The sequence below is a fragment of the Myotis myotis genome, unplaced genomic scaffold (genome assembly GCF_014108235.1).
Source record: "Myotis myotis isolate mMyoMyo1 unplaced genomic scaffold, mMyoMyo1.p scaffold_m19_p_1, whole genome shotgun sequence".
Lineage (NCBI taxonomy): Eukaryota > Metazoa > Chordata > Mammalia > Chiroptera > Vespertilionidae > Myotis > Myotis myotis.
The window spans coordinates 210,767,666-210,790,824 of record NW_023416313.1 but is presented as its reverse complement, the minus strand read 5'-3'; the positions used below and the strand labels follow the sequence as shown (position 1 = coordinate 210,790,824).

The window sequence follows — 23,159 nt, the reverse complement described above, 5'->3', positions numbered from 1 at the left end:
TTCCCTTCCTATTTAGTGTAAACAAACACCTCTTATGACCAATATTTTCTACTCAAATGATAATATTGAGGCTACCACAGGTCTAGTTACATAACTAGGGAAATATTTGGATACAGTTTTTGTCATCAGGCTATGTATTTTCTTCTCTTTTTTTCTATGTTCTCAGTTGACTGAAAATTGAAAATTAAGACCCAATGAACAGCCTTTTTTTTTCTTCTTTTTTTACCTTCAATCCACATGCTTAGAAGTCCCACTTAAACCCTTGGCTTCAAGTTTTGTGTCTTCTGCTGTCATCATCTTTTGTAGAATCATTAATTCTCAAATACCTGATTTTACCCCACAAATACTGAGATTCCGGACAATTCCTCCAAAATTCAATAGACCTCAAATTTGTTTCAGCATCCTGGTTTGAATTCTTATTCCACAAATCTGTGAATCTAATTGCAGAGATGTTATCTTTTGACCTTTGTCATTGCAATGTCTTTGATAATAAGTGGATGTGCTGAAGTTTGAACCAACTTCCACGAATTGCCCAGTACATTATTGAAAACCTATCATTAGAAGCTATTATTATTTTCTTTTTATTATTATTTGCATTTTTATTATTTTTTTAATATATTTTATTGATTTTTTTACAGAGAGGAAGGAAGAGGGATAGAGAGTTAGAAACATCGATGAGAGAGAAACATCGATCAGCTGCCTCCTGCACACCCCCTACTGGGAATGTGCCCGCAACCAAGGCACATGCCCTTGACCGGAATCGAACCTGGGACCTTTCAGTCCACAGGCAGACACTCTATCCACTGAGCCATACCGGTTAGGGCTGCATTTTTATTATTACTTTTTTCAGTCCTCAGTCCACAGTTTCCTATCTTTGAGCATTTCTAGGCATCTTTTCTTTAGCTGTAGGTAGTATACAAAATGTCTCCCTTATATTTCCTACTTTTGTCTATAATTCTTACTTTCCTTCTTCCTTATCTCTTGGCTCTATAGTTGAATGTTTAACTTAGTTGCAAATCAATGTATTTACATGCTTCTATAATTTATATCACACATAATATAGATGTACTGTTCAAGGTCTTATGTAATTTAACTGTAAAATATTTTTGAAATGCAGTTTATATGAAACAAGTTATATAAAATAAAGTTATCTTTTGTATACAGCCTAGGATTTTTTTTCTTTGATTAATGATTCTCATTATGGAATTTAGCTCATCTGGGCTCATAAATATTTGTACTCCTAAAAATTGCTTCTCTTTACCTTCCAATATAAATCTGCATTTGTCTATACTATTTTAGACCTTAAGAATGGTATACATCTTCTAAGATATCTGTCTTTGCTGCTATTGATTTTGGGGAGTGATCTTTTTTCTTTTTTTAAAGAAGATTATTTTTACATATTTTTATAAGAGAAGAAAAATTTAGAAAGGGAACCAGTATTTTACAGAACATTGTGGATAAGGTTTAGAATACTCATTGACATTTAAAAGTTGTAAAAAATCCTAATTTTAGGTCCAGTACTTTTACCATTATCTTCTAAAACCTTTTATAAATGCCACCTCCCACTGATATCATCTCTCACCAGCTCTTTATTAACAACCTTTTATAAACATCCAAGTGTATATCAGTTTATAACCAAATCTACTGACAATCTAAATAAATGCCATATTTTCTCTTGGACAATTTGCATATGTAATAAGTGTTATTTCCTCTGCTCTTCGGGATGCATCCATATGTTATTGTCTTCTGCTATAAATTTGTCTTTTCTACAGCATAAAACTTTTCGTTGCATTTAAAGTTTAAAGACCAGAATATAAAGAAAAATTTTGTGTAGTTTACTTTTGTACATCTATATTAAAAAATAAACTTTCAGGATAGTTAATCATTATATATTATTTTGGGCAAGTTTAACTGGTAAAACATAATTTTTTGGTTTTGTTAAACCTCACCCAATAATATTTTTCCATTGATTTTTAGAAAGAGTGGAAAGGGGGGGAAGGCAAAGAAGAAAGAGAGACAGGAGAGAGAGAAACATCATTGAGATAGATACATCGATTGGTTGCCTCCAACACACACCTCAATCCCGACCAAGGCTGGAGATGAACAGACAACCCGATACCCTTCACTGGAAATCAAGCTCAGGACCCTCTGATGTGCAGGCAGACACTCTAACCACTGAGCAATGCTAGCCAGGGCAGGTGAAACATAATTTTAACAGAATTTTTCTAAACTGGTAATGGGACTTCATTAAAATAGATATATAGTTGTCTGATAGAGATGTCATAAATTCATGCGTTGTACTAGTCTTTTAAGATACTCAATATTTATCCATGTTTCTGATGAAAAATGGAATCTATAACTTTGCATGGCATATAAAGGTGCAGATAAGATTTGAATGTAGAACTGATCCTGAAGATGATACTGTTGACTTGGGGTAGTGAACACAAAATACAATAGACAGATTATGTAATGTAAATTGTATAACTGAAACCTATATAATTTTATTAACCAATGTCACCACAATAAATTCAATAAATAATAAATAATAAATACAATGTGTTTTGATTTTATAAAATAACTGGAGACCTGATGCAGGATATTTGTGTAAGGGTAGGCTTTCGCAGCCCCAGCAGCAGCTCGGGCCCTGCACCCTGCCCGCACCCGCCTTGGCCTGGAGCTGCTTGCTTCTGCCACCACATACCGCTGTTCCCTGGTTCCGCGGAGCCCGCAGCCTCTCCCTCCGCAATCAATCGCCCTGCAGAAATGGCCTGGGCCTCCCTCTTTGGGGCGATGGTGGAGTCCCCCCCATTAATCAACTCCTCAGCTGGTGGACGGGGCCTCCCTCTGCAGGCTGATCGATCATGGAGCCAACCCCCTCCAATTGATCGCCCCACAGAGGGTGGCCTGGACCTCCCTCTTTGGGGTGATTGTGGGTTGATGGCGACCCCCAACCAATCACTTCGCACCTGCCTTGGCTGGCCCGGCACCAGTGCTGTCATAGCATGGTCATCTAGATGGTCGTTCTGCTGTTTGGTCGATTTGCATATTATGCTTTTATTATTATAGATATGCAAATTATGTTTTAGACAAAAAAGTGAAATAGCAGTTAAGACAACCTCTTTAAATGCACCCCTTCCTACTGAAACCTGCAATGACTCTCGATCACTTTTTAATAAACCCTAAGCACTTACCTGAACCATCTGTCTGCAGACTTTCTGACCTCATATTTTCTACTCTCCCACTAACTCAGTGGTCTGAGGCCACATTGGCCAATTGATATCAAATACATCCTTCTCCAGTACGAATGCTGTTCCCTCTGCCTAGAAGCACTTCTGACAAATTTTGCAATCACTTGTTTATTTTCATCATTTAGTTCATTATGCCTTTGTTAGCTTAGCAGGGAATTTGTCCCTGATCGTTCTATCACCTTTGTCACTGTCACAATCTACCCCATTACTGTATTTTAATTTTTATAACATTTATTGCTATAAGAAAAATTAATACATATTCTATTATCAGTGTGTTTACTATATATCTTCCTCCCTAAAATATAAAGGAACAGACATCTAGTCTGTTTTAGTCATTACAGTAATTCTTAAAATAATGTTTGACCCATAGTGGTATTCAGAAATTATTTGAAAGGAATACTGACTATTCTCAAGGAAATTATTCCCAAGTTTTCTACTGGTTAATTTTCTTACTAACCTTGTGATTTTGGTAAAGTCTTATGGGCCTTCTATTCCCAAAATTACTCTTCTATAAAAAGAGAAAAGATGAAGATATAATGCTTGTACTACTTATTTCCTAGAGTTATAGTGAGAATATAGTGACATAATTTTGGGAAAGTAACAGAGAATTGTAAAACATTATAGACATTTAAATTGCCATTGTCATGTAGATTTGCCATCAACTTGCTACATGACCTGCAATCATTCCCAGAATCCACATTTACACAGTTTTGGGACTGTGAATGCCATAGAGTTCCTTGGCTCTTGAAGGGCTTATAAATCCAACCATTATTACTAAGTCTTACTTTTCTGTATCTGGCTAGTTTTATATTAAAAGCTAATGTGCAAACAATTAGACTTAACAATAACAGAAAAAATATGAGAAAACTGGGGGCTATGGAAGAGCAGCTGTGGATTTTTACATTTGATCAGCAGAGCTTTTATTCACCCCAGAGGTATTGGTAATATATCTAACATGCAAGTTTATAAAAGAATGTATATGATATATTTAACAAGCACTATCCCCTAGGAAGTAGGTAAAGAATAAGAAAATTGTGGTCATTTGGATGTAATATATCTACCAACATTTAAGGGAGAAAAGTAAGAAGAGATTACATTAACATACTAAGTTTTGTCAAGCATTTAGTTCCTTGAATATGCAATGATAACTCTCTTGGATTTATGTTAGCAGGACTTGATCAGTTATATTCCAAAATTATAACTACTCATATTTTTCTAAACTTTACATGATAGTATTAATAAGCTGGAAAAATAATTTCAAAATAAGTGTTGGTCCCATTAGCAATGAACATACCATGTGCAGTACTTATTATTTCAGTATGAATGACTTATTAGATTTATTTAACCTTAAGATCATCTAAAGGCACACCACTTTTAAAGGACAAAAGTTTTACTGAGAAATTAGAAAATAAGAATTAATTGCTTTTTTTTCTTTCAAGCAAGAATTAATCCTTTAACATTTAGCTTTTTTATTTAATATGATTCTTTAACTATATATTTTAAAATTTATCCTTACCTCATGCAGTGCCAAGAATGCATCCTGTATCAAACAAACAAACAAGCAAAACCCTACCAAGATCTAAAAGGAGGCTAGAGATATTTGCTTGTACTCATTTTGGATAAGGTCAGCCTCTGCTTTTCTGCTTCAGGTAAACACTGTCACATGTTCTTGCTCTGTGTTCAAATGTTTTAATTATACCAACCAGGTTAAACATTAAGGAATTATTTTTATTCTTGGATGTGCTATTTTTCATAACTACCTCTCCCACCTAAAACCTCAGTAGCATTTTTATTTGTTGTTTTATAGATATCACTAGAGGCCTGGTGCACAAAATCTGTCCACTGGAGGGGTGTCCCTTAGCCAGCCTGTGCCATCTCACAGTCCGGGAATCCCATGATCAATCAACCCAGCTGGGGTTCCTTGATGGATCGCCCTTGCAGAGGGAGGCTCCGCCCACCTGTCGCAGCCTGCTGGTCAGTGGCCTGATCCTCTCTCTTTGGGGCAATTGTGGAGCCCCTTGATTGATCAATCACCCTGCTGGCCGGTGGCCTGCGCCTCCCTCTGCAGGGTGATCATGGGGCGACAGCCGGGCCCCCAACCAACTGCATCACACCCACCTTGGGTGTCATAGTTTGGTCATCTGGAAGGTCAACCAGAAGGACATCCAGAAGGTCATTTGGCTGCCTGGTCTAATTATCATTTTACACTTTTATTATTATAGATGCTTTCATTTCCATGTCTCTCAAGCTATCACTATCCTGTGGAAAGTTTTCCTCTTGAGTATTGAATCCCTCCATGCCCCCCAAAATATATATTGTAAAAGCAAATTTCAAACTTTTTGAATATGATGTTTAATTTTATGCATCAACTTGATTATGCAAAGGGTGCCCAGGTAGATGATAAAACATAATTTGTGGCTGTGTTGCTGAGTGTTTCTGAAAGAGATTGGCATTTTAATTGGTAGACTGAATAAAGATTGCCTTCACCAATTCCAGTAGACACCAACCAATCAATTGAGGGCATGAGTAGAACAAAAAGACAGAGGAAGACAGAATTGCTTTCTGCTTTAGCTAGCACTTCTGGTTCTCAGGCCTTGGAGACTAGAACTATACTTGTTTTCCTGGACATTCAGGTGAAGATGGAAAATTGTAGAACTTAGCAGCCTATATAATCATAGGAGCCAACCCAACATAATAAACTTTCTATATATCTATGTCTATGTTCTTTAAATTCTATTTCTCTGGATAACCCTGACTAATGTACTATCTTTTATGAAACTCATTTGAAAATAATCAGTATCTGCCTTGGTTTGTTTTCCAGATGGAAGATGTCGATAGTTTTCTATTTACCAAACGGAATGTTCTAAGTCCTTTCTTGTTAATGAGGTTCAAATGAAAGCTCCGTCTTCTAAGACAGTAGTATCTGCTGGTAAGATGTTTACAATGAACAAAAGGAAATGTAAACTCAGTAAGTTCTAACTTTTAGTAGAAGTAATGTTTTGTATGGAATGAGTGGGGAATCATCAATTATGTAATTAAAAATATTAAGGCAAATCCCTTTTTAATATTACTGCTCTAGATCTAGAAAATGCTGTGCAAAGTTTAGTCTTTCAAGCATTAGATGAGAGTCAGCAGGATCCAAAGAAGTGGTTTATATCTCATTGATATTTCAGGCCATAAGGACATTTATCATGGGGGGGAATATCTCATAACCTGATCACTTTCATGTGCTTTAAGCACTGATCTGGCTGCATTTCCAGAGTTAGCTCCTACATTCATGTATATGTTCCCTACTAAGTTATACTAAATTAGAGACTCCTGGAGGGAGGCAAAGCAGAGAATATAAGAGGAAAACATGACTTTTACAAGGACCAAAAACATTAAGGGCTTTGCATTTCTTAGGGAAAGAGAAGTAGTGGGAAGCAAAGATAAAGTAAGTATTTTACCGAAATGCAACTGGAAGAAATTCCACAATGATGCAATGTATTGTATATTTCATGCAGTAGGTCTCCCTCCAGCACTTTCTTTTTGACAGTGATATATTTTTGGAATACATCGTTTTATACCAACTCTTGTTTTGTGTTTATGTTTACTTTCATATATTTATATTTTGTAACCTGAAATGTTAATGCTAAGTGTCAAATTGAACTAACTCTAAGAAAAGAATTACAGATGAGAGTAGAGAAATATTGGCTGCATTTCATATTTTAAAGTACCCAATGTCTAAACATATTCCAAATACTGTCCATTGGTACCATTAACTTTGGGGTTAATTTAAGTATACTCTTACAAAGTAACTGATAGATTACCTTTGTTTTCTATTATTTAAAAACACAAAGTTAAATTTAAAATATATAATGCATCTGTAATACTTTCTATATATATGAAGTAAAAAGCAATTACACATTTACAAGCATTGTTTTAAACTCAGAAGTTTTGAAAGGACAATCAGCAATCAGGTACAGAAACAAGCCATAGTAGGTGACCAAGAGAAAAGCTTTGTACCATTTAATATATATATAGATTGATTGATTGCAGAGAAGAAGCGGGGGGTGGGGGGGAGGATAGAAATATCAATGATGAGAATCATTGCTCCACTGACTCCTACACGCCCCCTACTGGTTCATACTGTGACTTCCTGGCTTAAATGTCCATGCTCAACTGCTGACCCATGCCAGCAGGGCAAGCGTTGCATCATTTAATGACAGCCCTCTAACTGTAATTTAGTTTTCCTAAGAACATCATCTATTTAGTTCTTAATTTCATGTACTCCATTGTATGATTCTCAAATTTTTATTTGCTGGTTTTCTCATAATTTTCTAACCTCAGCATATTTGAAATAATACATTTGTTAGGATAAGGTCAGCCTGTTATAAATTTAGGAAACAACATAGAAAGATTACAGGAAAGCTCTTTCAGACTAATTTGTTTAGAAATATCATCTTGCCATCTGTATTTTGGTTGTATTAATTACACTTTCAAATCTGTGTTTCATAACATCAAATCTGTGTAATAAATGGGTTGCATTTTTTAAATTTATTTATTTATTTTCACTCTCCACTTGGTCCCTTTTATTTTGTGATATGCCTGGTTATTCTTGATGGGATGCTACTTTCCATGTGTCAAAAAGTGAAGCACCTCTGAATGACACTAATACTATCTTTCTTTGGAAGTGTGCTTCTCCAAAATGGGGATACGGGAACATCACCTGAATTTAAACGAACACTGAATTTATTTGAGTCTAGGTGCATTCTTTCAATATAGGCTAAACTATGCATTGCTGTTGAGGTATAGCCTGCAAGGCTTCTCAGTTGAAGGACTGAGAAGTAGACTAAGACCTTTTTCTTCCCAGGAGTTCCTGAATTACAAATTAGTCTAAGCATGAAACAGAAGAAAGCCTGACTGTGCTTTCAGTGGCTTTTTGGTTGACATCTTAGCCTCTAGCTTTGTAAAGCTTAAGAATTCAAAGTGCCTCAGGAAAAAAAAAGAAAGTAAAAAGAGTTGATACTTTACACACTTTGTTACAGTTCCCTTCCCCCCAGAACAATGGGCACTCATGTGGTATATATCTTGATGTTTCAAATTTTCTGCTTTCTGTAAGCCACGTCAACAACATAGAGGGAATGTCTGCTGGATCTTTACACTGTGCCTGGATTCTTAAATATTGGCCCTGCACCGAAATCACCAATGCTGCAATGAGAAATACAGTTGAAGAATATGGACGCATCTCTTTACAGTTTTCTCTGCTCCATGGTCTTAACCTCTAAACTCTGGCTGTCTCAGGAGCCCTCAGATGGTTTAAAACGGATTTTTCTCACATATTATCTAGCTTTTCCAGTTGTTTCTAAAGCGATTTTTTTTTATCTTACTACTCTGATAGAAACAAAAGGTCCTAAATCAATTTAAATGGTTAAAGTTTTATGTCTCAGGAGATACCAGAGGGGGTTAGGAAGAGGGCTAGTGATTTATGAGAATCTGAAATGGTTTATATTGTATATCTCATTTAATCTCACTTTATCTTTAACCAAGCCCCGATTTTAAAGAATTACTGTTCATATTTTACAGTTAAAAATAATGACACAGGAAGAGATTAACCAAAGTAAATATATGTATATATGCATAGCCCATAGACACAGACAACAGTGTGGTGAAGGCCTGAGGAAGGGGCATGGGTGTGGGCTAGAAGGGGTCAATGTGGGGGGGGGGACATCTGTAATAGTTTCAATAATAAAGATAACTTTTAAAAATATAGTAAGGACACATATTCAATATGTGTCTTTCTGGAGTTCACTCGGGTAGTAAGTAGCAAGAGATACATTGTAAGCAAATCTGTCTGACCTGGCCCTGCATGCTATCCACTACATCAAAGTTTTAAATTTACCTACACTGGGAAGCATTGATTCCAGCAAATATGCTCCATCTATTCAGGTAGTATGGAATGACCTCAAAATGACTTTTATTCTCATGGAGGGCAAGAGGGCATTTGTGAGTATTTCTGCCCAGGGACATGCGTTAATGTTATTCCCATTTAAATGTGATTTATTCAGTTTAAACCTTGTTATTCTGTCTTCCTCCCATTTGTTAATGAAGAAATAGTATACAATAAACTTTTTAACTTCCCTTATTACTTTGTCTTTCTTTATAAAATAAAATGCTCTACATACTTTTTTCAACTGAGTTAATTTTCTATCCATTGCTATTATTTTTTATTTGCTTCTCCATCAATATGTGTGTATTCTTTCTAAATTAAAACCTTAAAGGGATATCAATCCCACTTACTGCATTCAAAAGGTTAATTTAAGCTCCTATTAAATAATTCAAATGTATACACTCAGGTTAGACAAAAAGTAAAGAGCATTTTTTAAAAAGTTATTCACTTTAGAACCTAGATCCTGCATAAAATACAATTTAAGCTTATCAAAATGACAGTTAAAAATTACAATAATCCTTTTGGATTTCTTTAAATTTGTACTACTTATATATCTATGCTGTTATAAAAGGGATGTGAAAATATCTATACCATGGTTTTGCCATCATACCTGAGATATAACTTAAGGACAATTATAGTACATTTTATTGAAATCATAATATTACCTTTTCATATTAAATTTTTAAATTTTAAAAATTATACTTGGCACATTTTTATTCCCTTTTTTAAGAGCCAGCTTATTGAGAACAGTAAATTTTACAAATAAATTTCTTTAATTGACTTAAAATAGTTTCAATGTCTTTATGTGCTTCTTCAATTATCTTTCAAGTATATGTCACCAAGTTTCTCCTCTAATTAAGTTGGAATATAGGCTTTAAATATAAGTTGATATTGTTTATTTAATTGCTTTCTTTCCCTACTCATCATCATAGGACGGATGGCTTATATCCAAGTAATGGAGTCTGTCACCCCACGTGGGTCAGTACAGAGCAGAATTAGCCTATTGGAGACAAAGAAACACAAATATTGCCTTTAAACATTCTGTTCCCAAAAGGAAATTCTCTCTTTATGCCAAAATAAAGTTATGTGATCTCCTACTTCCTTATATTTTCAATTTTCCATCCCAGATAGAAGTAATCATAGAAGAAAAAAGCAGAAGAGGCATCAAATAGGAGACTGACTCATATATCATTTACAGCATTTCCTGAAATCCCATGGAACAGACTTTTTAAAAGTCTGAAGACTGTGCCCCAGTGTCTGAGTGCTTCATTTTCACTGTTCCACTAACACAAAATGGTGTTTAAAACCAACCATCTTATGTCACTGCATTTTTATTAGACAGTATTTAAGTAAATAGTGGTTGGGAAAAGAAATGACTTTAATATCTAAAATAGGAGACTAACAAGCATTTGTGTAGTACTTTCTTGTTGCAAGTTTCCAAAGACTTAAAAGAAAAAAAAAAAAAGAGAGAGAGAGATAAAAGGGACTAACCATGCCATTGGGTAGCCATAAATTAGTCAAAGAAACAGATCTAAAATCAACAAGACCATGTAATAAGTGTTGCAATATTTATGTACAAAATGCAATGGGAAGATTAGGGAGTGAGATTACTTTGCTTAGGAAAGTTAGAAAAGACTTCAAAGAAAATATGGTATTTGAGTTGGCATGAGAATAAGCATATGATTTTTTTTTCATATAATAAATAAAGAGGCAGAGGGAGAGGGGTGAGGATGAGATTGAGGAGGTGGGTGAGAACTCATTTCATTCAATAGGATATCATCAGAAATCACCCTTATTATATACTTTCTATGGTAGCTCAGGAAAGCTAGAAAGACAAGAGGAATGGTGCCGTGGTTGGCAAACTGCGGCTCGCAAGCCACATGCGGCTCTTTGGCCCCTTGAGTGTGGCTCTTCCTAAGCCTTAGGAGTACCCTAATTAAGTTATTAACAATGTACCTACGTATATAGTTTAAGTTTTAAAAATTTGTCTCTCAAAAGAAATTTCAATCGTTGTACTGTTGATATTTGGCTCTGTTGACTAATGAGTTTGCCGACCACTGGCAGTGTCCTGGTCACATCAAACCTGCTTTTGAATATCAGGATATTGCAAACACAATATCCATCTAAACGATTTCCTTGGGCACTTTCATGTTTTAAAGTTTAGAAACAAGATGACTCTAGGGAAATAACACAAAGAATCAAGAAAATAAACCGCCTTCAGAGCTAGTAAAATACCTTAGCTGTTATCCTATTTTCACTTTATATTGCTGGGGGTGGGAGTGGCTGGGGAGAGGTCAATGGGGGGTAGAAGGGAAAGGAGGAATATGTAATACTATATGTAATACTTTGAACAATGAAGAATTGTTTAAACAACAACAACAGCAAAGAGTGGCATGCAAGCTACTATTAGCAAAATCGGCAACACAGATCTCACCATTGACAACCTCCTCCTTGTCTCTTTGTCTTTGAAATGTTCAACATATTTTTGATTAATCAGGGTAAAGAACTTTCTTAGTCCATTATACTAGAGTTCCCAGTTTGCAACCAGTTTGAAGGTACGCCATATAGGCAAGCAGAAAGTTATTAAATGGATGTACTAGTGAGTGAGCATGTACACAATTATGGTGTTCCTCTGTGACTGATGTTATAAATGTTTAGCCATGTCTTGAAAACATCAATTTCAGGTCATTTTTAGAAAGAAAGGCAATAAGTTGAAACATTTCCAAATAAGGAAATGTGTGTATTTTATAACAGGTTAGCAGATTTCACAGCATGCTAGGTGATTAACAGCATGTGACATAATGATGTAAGTGTCATGAATGTGTTTACATTGTCTAATGTCAATACTCTATATTGCTGGTGCCTGAACAAAGAAACCAAGTTTACAGAGGACATTTGGATTGTGTGCATCCTCATTTTCAATTAGTTTTCTCATTCATTTTTTCAATAAAATCAAATTTTAAAACTCAAGTGACACAGATACATGTATGTAGGGCTATGTGTTGTGTGTGTATTAAATATATCTGTTGATCTAAATATTTGTGATGAAGTAATCATGGGAAAATATGCCATCTCTACATTGAGTAACTCCTATTTAGGAAAAAAAAGAGTAATTAGCATTATTATCTTTTTTGTCTTTTATTTTTTCCTATACTTGTCACTTCTGGGAAATTTCCATCTCTATTACACTGCTCTGTGTGTTTCTTTGACTCTACAATTCACATCTTAAAATCATCAGTGATAGAGGTGTAAGCTCAAAGACTAAGCATTTGTTGGGTGTGGGAGTTGTGAAGAGGATATGGGTCAACTAAATGTATTTCATTGTCCATAACTCTGTATCAGGGCCATTGTCCTCAAGTGCCTATTTTATCTTGCTGTCCTATCTCTGAGACTGATCATACTACTATTGCTATGTTTAGCAGACTGCCAGATAGTGTTGACAGTATGCTTAAATCTCCTTCTAATATTTCATTTTTCTGAATCTCTTGGGAACGGAATCTTCCAGAACAAGTTAGTCTGGCTAGTGGCCATTCCAAGTTATCATCACCATCCTTTTGTGTGTTTTTTTCTTCCTTTTTCTGATTAGAACTAGGGAGCTTCTCTGTGCCAAAAGAGTTTCATCATTGGGCTTGAACACTCTCTGAATTCCAGAAAGAGGCACCCCCAAGAGATTCAGCTAATAATAAAAGTGGGAAATGTGCTGCTTATGCCAAGCTAACCTAGAATGTGACATGATTTTAATTCTTTTTAGTCTTGGAATGATTCAAACAGGTAGCATAACTGTTAAAACTTCATGTCTTTTTAATCTTCCCAACAGTCTAGTTTCTGGGAAAAAGATCAGTCTTGTGATGGAAATCCAACTCTAAGATGCTTCTTCTATGGTTTGGAAAGAACAGGTCTCACATATTCTAATAATGGCAAAGACCTATCAGGAACTCAGAAAATAAAAAGAAAATAAATAAATTGAATTCAGCCAGCATTATTAATTGCTATCAAAAGTTCTTTGCTAACATTACTTTGGAATTATGGCCACATGGAGCATTGCAAGGAACTATAAAATGTGTGAATTCTCATAGCACCAAAATTCTTTAGATATTATTTTAAAAAGTTATAATATGTATGTATCATTTATAATAAAATTAAAAGAAGGTGATATATGCATATACCCATGTATCAGTAATTTTATAAACATATATTTCTTGTATTTTCATTTTCTTCTGAAATTGTCCATTTGTAGAATATTACTCTGCATTTTCCATATGGAAAACAGTTCACTTTCCACCTGTAATAAACTGAAGTCATTGGTTTTAAGAAGTAAATTATAACCTCTCAGAGAACATTACATTTTAAAATAATGTGATAAGAATAGATATTCTACAGTAAAATGGATCTTTCTCCCACAGTAATTCATTCTTGAGGTTGACAGAGCAGTTGAGGAATTTTCTTTTATATAGGTTTTGTTTTATACAAAACTGTTCTGTTTGTATTTTTATGCCTTAAATATTTGCTAAAATGCATTACATAGTTCACAGATTTCACACAGCCACTGCCGAGGGATAATTCACTCACATTTGCATCATTAACTGCTGTGGAAACTCCAGTTCTTTGGCTGCCTTTAGAAGAGTTTATGAGTGTTTTATGATGTTTCCTGGTCATACTATATTTTTACAACTGTTGCAAATAGACACAAATGTCATAAGTTACTGAAAAAAAAGTTATCCTCGATCCCTCCAAGTTTAATGAGGAACAGTTATAGAAAAGGGAAGTTTGCAAGTGCCACTAAAGTCAGCCTGATGGATTCCACATGTAGAATAAGTTCAGATCTTGGAGTCAGATTGGTTAAACTTCTAATGCACTTTTTATTTCATCCTTTTTTTCTAACACTATTTTAAATGCACCCTTAACTCTCGATAAATTCACTGTTTGCTGATGAATACAGTTATGTGTTTCAAGTAAATGGTCCAAAGTAGCTGTCTCTCCAGAGATACTTATGCCCTACTCCTAATCAAATTATTTATAGGTGTCTAGAAAGTCCCTATAACTAAAATCTTTAAAACATGTTAGCATTCTGAATGCTATATTTGAGACACCGTATAAATGTAATGCTCAGTCTAAAGCATTATCATCACATATATATTACTATGATCACATACCTATTACTAGTAATAAATATTTATTTAGTGCAAAATATATGCCTGGAATGGTGCAAATGCCATGGATTCAAAGAGTTAAAAAGTAGAAATTAAAACAGAATGCACATTTATAATTAGCAATAAAAAATATATTAGTACTTAATTTATGCTACTGATAATAAAGAAACAGGGTTATGGAGAAAAGCAGCCTGGTGAGAAAAATACCAGAGGAAGAAAGAAATTGGTTAACATGCTCAAATTAGAAAAATAATTTAAAATGAAGGCTAGAGAAGAGTGTGGTAGATTTGATAGTACAAAATGCATAACTCCTTGCTCTTAAGTAATTGAACATTAACTGGCTATGATATGAAAGCAAATACATTATGTAATGCTTTAGAATAATTTTCTCATACCCACCTAATACAATCCAATAAAATAGATCATATTATTATTCTAGATTTTTTAAATTAAAGAATTGAGCCTTAGTAATATAAACATTTGCTGGAGGTCACAGAGATAGTGAAATGATGGAGTACAACCCTGAACCAATGATATTTGACACCAGGCTCAGGTTTTAACAAATACTCTATAATGGGATGTGAGTATGGGGCATATTTGAATTCAAGTTCACTACTAACTTTGATCTTTCTGTATACTCACACATTCTTTCTCTCTCTCAATCTTTCTTTCTCTCTCTCTCTCTCTCTCTCTCTCTCTCTCTCTCTCTCTCATAATTGTCAGTCAAAATAACACATTAAATTTTATCAAGTATTAAAAATGTTCTTAATAAAATCTAATATCTAAGAGCACCATATAGAATAACTTTCAAAGGGGATTGTATGCTTTCCTACAATTAAATTCCTCCAATATATTGCAAAAATACCTCAACTAAAACTTTTGGATTAAGTCTTTGGCTTGTTCATCTAACACCATGTATAACATCACTATTTATATATGGTAGATATAGGGGGATACCATAGAAAATAAATTCTTAAGGTCTTACATGGAATGAAGCTTTGAAGAATTAATTCACCTTAATATGAAAATTAATTTTAAATTATTTCTATTATTTTAGTAGAAATTTTAAAATATATATATTCCCTGAACCTTCTTTCTATTCATTGAGCTTTTTTTTTTTTTTTTCAAATACATACACTTATTTTCCTCCAGAATTAAAAACAAATGGGTAACTCATGCACCAACATTTCTTTTTCTAAGCTTGGTACAATAAATAAAAATAATATCTGATTTTAGACAAGTTAGAACTTTTGTAAAGAATGCAAATGAGACAAACACACATCACTGAAATTAGTCTGCATTTTAATTTGTTCAAGGGAAACTAAAAAGATGCCTCAAGGTAAATGCAGTTCATGCCTTCTTTGCTCCTATCATAATTGTGCTTCTGTTCTATTGCTGCATGCATTCCCACTATCAAACTACTGTATATTTGATTCTTGCCTATGGCAGCGCAGTGGGCCCAGACTAACAGAAGACGGAGCGGCATCAGGACTACATTAGGAAAGGAATGTTTTATTTAAGGACCCGGCTGGTAACTCTCTACCATATTTCCCTTTACAATTTGCTCACTCTAATTGTTAAAACATTTCCTGCTATTTCAGAAGAGCAGAGACCACAAAGATCTACAGAGGAAGCACTACCAGGTTTACACTAAAGGAACAAATTTGTTTTGTGTCCTACATTTATGAGCATTTTAAACATGTCTTGCATGACTCCTTTTTCTCTCTCTATTAATTGTTCAGAATTGAAGATTAGAACTTCTTTAGGCTCTAAAATGAGTAATTAATAAAACACCTGAGTTTTGAAGCTCTCTGGATGAAAGTCGGTGAGATAGAACACAGACAAATGAGCCTAGAGGCGCACATGCACCGACAAGTACAGTCAGAACAACTTCTGATTTCAAAATGGATTTGAGATTATTGAACTGTTTTCTTCCCACTTATAGTTTTACTCTAAGTAGTACATGCTGTGCCACTGTTAAAAAGTGGGATATCTAAGGGATTTATTACTGTTAAATAGTAGGAGCATTTTAAAAATAATCAAATGGTTTTTAAAAACCAATTAGGAGCCCAGCCAGTATGGCTCAGTGATTAAGTGTCCACCTATGAGCCAGCAGATCACAGTTGGATTCCCTGTCAAGGCACACGCCTGGGTTGTGGGCTTGATCCCCAGTGTGGGGCATGCAGGAGGCAGCTGGTCAATGATTCTCTCTCATCACTGATGTCTCTATCCCTCTCTCTTCCTTTCCTCTCTGAAATCAATAAAAATACATTTTTTTAAAAGGAACCAATTAGAAAAGCATTAGAAATGTACTGGTTGAGTATAAAATTCAATAACAATTTTCCAGTATATTGTTAAAAGCTTTAAATAACTAAATTATATTTGCAATATTAACAGATTTCTAGTGGATATGTGAGACAGTAGTCTTTAGTTCTGGTAATTATTACAAGTGTCATATTAAGACAATTAAATTCTCTACTCTGTGAACTCTCTTTGTTCAGGACAAATGTACTTTTCACAACTCCCACATGACAGGTGACACATGTAAATAAATCAATACACAGAAAAATCAAATATGTATGCATTCAATAGTATACATATCTTAATTTCTAAACTTCTGATAGTTATTATCCATGTATTCAATATCTGAAAAGCATAAAATATTTTTTTTAAGCTTGCAATTTCATTTGGGGCAGAGCCTGAGCTATAATAAAGGTTTAAATCAATATATTTGCAATCTCACAATCACAAAAGGCAGCAATCCTCATGCTTACTTGCTGGGGTCCAACCCCAGCAGGTCCAGGGGTTCCCAAAGGTGTGGACGGAGTCGGCAAAGAAGGAATGACATGGAGACAGCATTCAGTTGATCAGCAGCCTAGCCAGGATCTCTAGCCAAGTTCTGGTCAGGATCTCCAGCGAAGTTCTGGTTAGGATCTCCAGCCAGGTTCTGTGTCCATATTCTCTTGCTAGGTTCTCCAACCAGGTTCTCCAGGTTCTCCAGCCAGGTTCTGTAGCCATGTTCCCTCACTAGGTTCTCCAGCCAGGTTCTGTCCAGGTTCTCCAGCCAGGTTCAGTCACCAGGTTCTAGTCAGGTTCTCTTGCCAATTTCTGTAGTCAGGTTCAGTCCAGGATCTTTTGCCATGTTCTCTCCAGCGAAGTTCTTCTGTCTCTAGGTTCTGTGTAGGTTCTGTCTTCTAAGTTCTGTCTTTTGCTGTCTTGTTACATCTGTATTTATACCAGTTGATTCAATCCTATCAATCTCTATTCCAAAGGTTAGGGCGTTTCTTATCTCCATTCCAGGGAGTAAAGATTATGTAGCTTAAGCATGATTGTTCGTAGTTAAAGTGATTAATTACCCGCCTGGCACTTAGTTGAGGGGTTTTATTCCCTCCCTAACTTCAGGGGAAAATCCCTACCTGGGGAAACAAACTTTCTCAGAGAGGTAATCTTGGTTAAAACACATAGTGCCAAGAAAGTGAGCAAACATATTAAGAACAGTATGCCATATATGCCAGGTCCCTTGAAACAGCAAGGATGGACCGGCTCCCGGCACTTACTAAATCAGTCAGGATCATTGTGTGTGGAAACCAGGAACACACCCTTTTAACATTTTCCCAGATATTTTTATGAGCTCTAAAATGTGTATAGCACTGGTTTTAGCACTTTCTGCCTAGATAATTAAACTTGACCAAATAGTCCTACACACAATGGTTTTGTTATTTCTTTTGTTTACTTTGTTTCTGTGATTCCTAGTCACCTGCTTGACCAAGGTATTCTCTTCATAACTGTGACTTTCAAATCTGATCATGCATTAAAATCTCCTGGGAACCCAAACACAAAGTTGTTGTTGTTTTTTTCTGTATACGGACATTTTATATCACCCCAAACAGCCCTTATTTCCCTTTCCAATCAATCCTTCTCTGTCAAAGGCAGCCACTATTACTTTTACCTGTTTCTGAATTTCACAAAAAGGAAATTTCATCCCATACATTGGTTTAGAAGAGTCTAAACTTTAGACAATACCAGGGGAAACCAGTCCTCTAGTTCCCACATAGATTTTGTAGTGTTCCAAAATCAGGTCAACACGTATCATGGAAAGTTTTTAAAAATGCTAACATATAATGTATATATTAATTGTCATCAGTTTCTTGTATTCAAGGATTAAAATCTCTTTTGAGAAATGGATACTCTACTCACCCAACCCAATTGATCTGAGTAATAGAGAAAAGGGGTCTCTAGTTCTTTTAAGAACATTAATGTAGGAACCTACACAGTGTTAAATATTGTCTTAAAGTCAATTTGCCTACCTTCTGAAAATCCATATCTTGGGGGAGCAGAAAAGCCATATCTTGACCATCTTTTAACTTTGCTGGATGGTCCATGTGTTGGGAGATCTCTGTGGGAGGGTGGCAGAACCAGGGGCCAACTAAAGGAGGATGTTTCTTAGAAGCATTAAGCATTTCTCTTTCCCTCCTGGCAGGAGACAATCAAGCACTATGATGCACTAAATTAGAAACAGAAGGTGGACCCCATTTTGTAAAAGTAAGTTTTGCATAATTCCTCAAAAATTAGAAGTGAAAAATGGTTGAGCCTTTTTAATCAATGAGAAGACTGTTCTTTCAATGACTGTTGTGGTTCTTAGGTCAGGAGTACTATAGCCAATGGTGGTGTGACTTCTGCTATTTTTAAGTCATAAAATACCTATGCAAACTCCAGATGTTGCCTATGAAGCTAGTTGTTAATGGGGCAAGAGAGGATTCATTCCATGCCCATTTTCTACTTTGGTGCTGAAATGTGAGCTCGTCCATGGTCTAGATCCCACCCACATGCCAATATGCACCTGCAAAAGTCTTCAATTTGGGGTTTTTTAAAATCACAAACAGACACTCTGATTCAGCTTACATATTAAAAATTCCATAGCAGGGAAAAATACTCTGAAAACTCAGAGCTCTAATTCCTTAATGAATTAGGTACGTGGTGCAAGATACACAGACAGACATAACTTGATTTCCCGTTCCGAATACTGGAGAGCATACTGCCAAGTGGACCAAGTCCATTTCAGGGTAGTGTTTCAGTCGCCTCTGTGAGTCACACAAAATGTTATCAAGGTTTGTTTTAATTGAGGAAACTTGGAATTGCAAACTATTCATAAAATGTCGTTGACAACATTCTAGCTCAAGATGAAAATGGAGTCTACTTTCTACAAGTTAACGCAAGAGTCTTTGGAGACATAGTGCATGTGAATTGACAGCCACAGACTGAGGCCCGTTTTGTGCAGATTCTGCAAGGGCTTTCTTCTCATTTATAAAGGCATGCCCTCTGCAATGGCCAAGTTTCATTTTAGACTCCCAATGAACCAGAAACCCAAAGCTAAAGCCATCTACAGTCACCAGCTTTCTTCTGCTTTTCACCTGGAGTCATAAATCTTTTATTTATATCCTTTGGGAAGGAGTGAGTTCTCCTGGAAACTTGGGCCACGTTCACCTGACACTTCTCATGAGCCCCATTTAGGGTTTACATAGAAAAAAAAAAGTCGAATCAAAATGATTTTTACCCGTTTTAGATTTCTTTTAAAACACACACAGACACATGTGCAATGTCCCAAGTCACTTATTATAATAGTATTCTGGAAAACAGAAATGGCATCCATTTAGACTGACAGGGCTAACCTGCAAAACACACAGAAGACTCCAATCGATCTCCCTACCTCTAGTATATCTCTGAAAATGAGGCCAAAGGAAGTTTCGTGGTGAAAGTTAAAATAGCATGTGTGAACAATTAATAGCCAATCATGTCGTCGTGATTCATGTTGATGTAAATGCTTTTAAACCTGATACTGTCAGTCCATATAAACACGACAACAGTTAATGTCAGGTTTATTGGCTGCTGTTATCCAAGACTGGTTCCAAGGTACCACTTTAGACAAGTGAAAGCACACAGGCTTGAGGGCTGTGATTTGGTCATGAATCTTCCAGCAGAGGGCTCCGAAAACAAGTATTGGCTAGGACAGCGGTTGCCAACCTTTTGGACCTCATGGACCACCAGTGGTCTGCAGACCACTGGTTGGCGACCACTGATCTAGACCACTCAGCCCAGCCCAGCACTGCCTCAGCTGTCCTCCATCTAGATCACTCAGCCCAGCCCAGCTCTGCCTCAGATGTCCTCCATCTAGAGCAGTGGTTCTCAACCTTGGCTGCACATTAGAATCACCTGGGAATCATTTTAAAATCCTGATTTCTGGGCCTCATCCTCCAGAAATTCTGTTTCTTTGTTATGGGATGGGGCCACAACATTAGTAATAAAGAAACAGAATTTCTGGAGGATGAGGCCCAGAAATCAGAATTTTAAAATGATTCCCAGGTGATTCTAATGTGCAGCCAAGGTTGAGAACCACTGATCTAAATCAAAGCTAATACGGGCCAGATAAATGAGTCCTGTAGCCCTCGGGCCTCGGGTTTGACATGCTTTATCTAGAACACTCACCCCCAGCCCAGCTCTGCCCTCAGCTGTCCTCCATCTTGACCACTCAGCCCAGGCCACCTCTGCCTCAGCTGTCCCTCCATGTAGACTACTTAGCCCAGGGCAGCTCTTCCTAAGCTGTCCTCCATCCTAGACCAATGGTTGCCAACCTTTCGGACCTCACCAGTGGTACGCAGACAACCACTGGTCTAGGAAATGTTCATCTGGATCTACATCCCAGAGAGGTAGTAACACTTTAAATCCCTGCCTACTTCTGCTGCAAATTCATTAATAACATTGATAGAGAAAATCTAAAAAGATGGAATTGAATAGCTCTATCACCTATATTGCAAAAAGTCAGGATAGCTTTTGGGAGAAAGACATAGTTACTAACTAGGCGGGGAAATGAGGGAAACATCTAGAATTCTGCTAATATTTTATTTCTTGGTATAATTAGTAGTCAGTCAACATATATTTACTAAGCTCTGTTCTAGTTCTTAGGGTTTGCTTGGACTGTCAGAGAAACAGGAGGCCACTGTGAGTGAAGCAAAGTGGATGATGGCGGTGGGAGGTGGTGAAGGTTATTCAGGGATGTAGACCTGTAGGATATTCTAGGTCATGGTAAAGAGATGTGGCATGATTTCAGTAAGATGATGTAATGACTCCATCTTTTTGCTATGTGACATGACAGCTAAGAGCTTTTAGGCCTCACCCTTTTCTGTTCCCCTTGTGCTTCCCATCTGGACAAGCTAAGACATCCTTGTGCTTTTCTCTTTGGTGCCAGCAGGAGTTCAAACTACCCAAGCTTCTATCTGCAAGCAGAAATCCTCAACCCAGGCCAAAGGCCTAGCCACAGTAAAGCCTCAAGCCAGCATCTTTCTCCTCTTTTAAGGCATTTTTAGATTTCCTTGGCAGTTTTCTGTTATTCCCAGAAAACCTCCTTCTTTTTATAAAAATATATTTTGTATTGATTTCAGAAAGGAATGGAGAGGGAAAGAGAGATAGAAACATCAATGATGAGAGAGAATCATTGATCGGCTGCCTCCTACATGCCCCACATTGGGGATCGAGCCCACAACCCAGGCATGTGTCCTAACCAGGAATCAAACTGGGACCTCCTGGTTCATAGGTCGATGCTCAACCACTGAGACATGCCAGCTGGACCCCATAAAACCTTCTTATGTGAGTAACATATCTTTTCCATCCCTCTTAATAGGTATGAGAACGTCAGTGTTGACATCAGAACCAAGTTTTGAGTAGCCATACCAGATGGTAAGGCTTTGGTGTATTTGAGTAGGTGTAGACATTATGTGACATATTTTTGAAAAATCATTTTTTTTCTCTGTGAGAAATTCACTAAAGCAAGGCAGAAAGTAGAACAGGAAAACTATTGTAGGTTATTGCCATAGTTTAAACCTAATTCTCTATCAATATCTTTCACTCTAGGAAGCTCACACAGAAATTAAGAATGACCGTATGGCACATTAGGAAAATAAGAGGTGGGTCAATGCACATTATTACTTCCCAGCTACTCTAATTCCTTCAGGCCTCGTTGAATGTGAGAGGAGTTGTTATCTTGGTACACTTGAAACATATTGAGCAACGATGCTAGGAGAGTACGTGGGAGATGATGATGGCTTGGACTCAAGTGCACAATTGGTGGGAAAAGGTGGTTTTAAAGATAGACATATGGATTTGGTTATATTGTGGAAGTGAGAGAAAGGGAGAAATCAAGACAAGTCCAGGGATTTTGATAGGAGCAAATGGAAGGATAGGCTTGTCATTTACTGAGGTAGGAAGAAGGTATGAGGAACTGGTTCAATAGACAAAAATTAATAGTTATGTTCTAAACACGTTAAATGTGTTTTCCAAAAAGGTATTAACAACTGCTAACAGCAAGAATTCAGGACCATTCTCTTCATTTTGCCAGGATTGCTCCTTAGAAACTTAGAATTAAATGGGAAACTGTACTGTAATTGTTCTTTTTTGTGTGTGTGATGGGAAATAACCCCAACATAATATTCCACCTGAACATGTCTTTATTTCACCATCATTCTTGATGTCATTATCTCCAGATATGGAAATTATGGTTGACATTTTTTTTTCAGTATTTCAAAAATGTTGTGTCTTTTTTTTTTTTTTTTTTTTTTTTCTAGCTGCCAAGGTTTCAGATGTAAAATCTGGTGTCCTTTGAACAGGTGTTTCTTCACTTATTAGTAATGTTTTGGTTATCTATGGCTGTTTTAAGATTTTTTTTTTTTAATTTCAGGAGTTTAATTATAATGTATCTTGGCTTGAGTTATTTTGTATTTATCCTATTTGAATTCATTCAGCATTTGAATCTGTAAGTTTTTGTGTGTTGGCAAATTTGGG

The 23,159-nt window shown here is 36.2% G+C and overlaps 1 long non-coding RNA gene across 14 annotated transcripts in view; it reads left to right on the top strand.

Moving 5' to 3' along the window:
* Nucleotides 1–23,159, top strand: part of LOC118658860 — a 107,182-nt gene that overhangs the window by 61,304 nt on the left and 22,719 nt on the right. For 7 of the 14 annotated variants that reach the window (XR_004968383.1, XR_004968386.1, XR_004968384.1 and 4 more), the window contains 2 exons: nucleotides 4,774–4,897; nucleotides 5,056–5,158. This is a non-coding gene — a long non-coding RNA (uncharacterized LOC118658860). Of the gene's footprint in view, nucleotides 1–4,773; nucleotides 4,898–5,055; nucleotides 5,159–6,069; nucleotides 6,217–6,650; nucleotides 6,696–18,807; nucleotides 18,870–22,002; nucleotides 22,059–22,232; nucleotides 22,286–23,159 lie in introns of those variants that run through there. The other 7 variants (XR_004968396.1, XR_004968398.1, XR_004968390.1 and 4 more) reach the window with 5 other exon arrangements.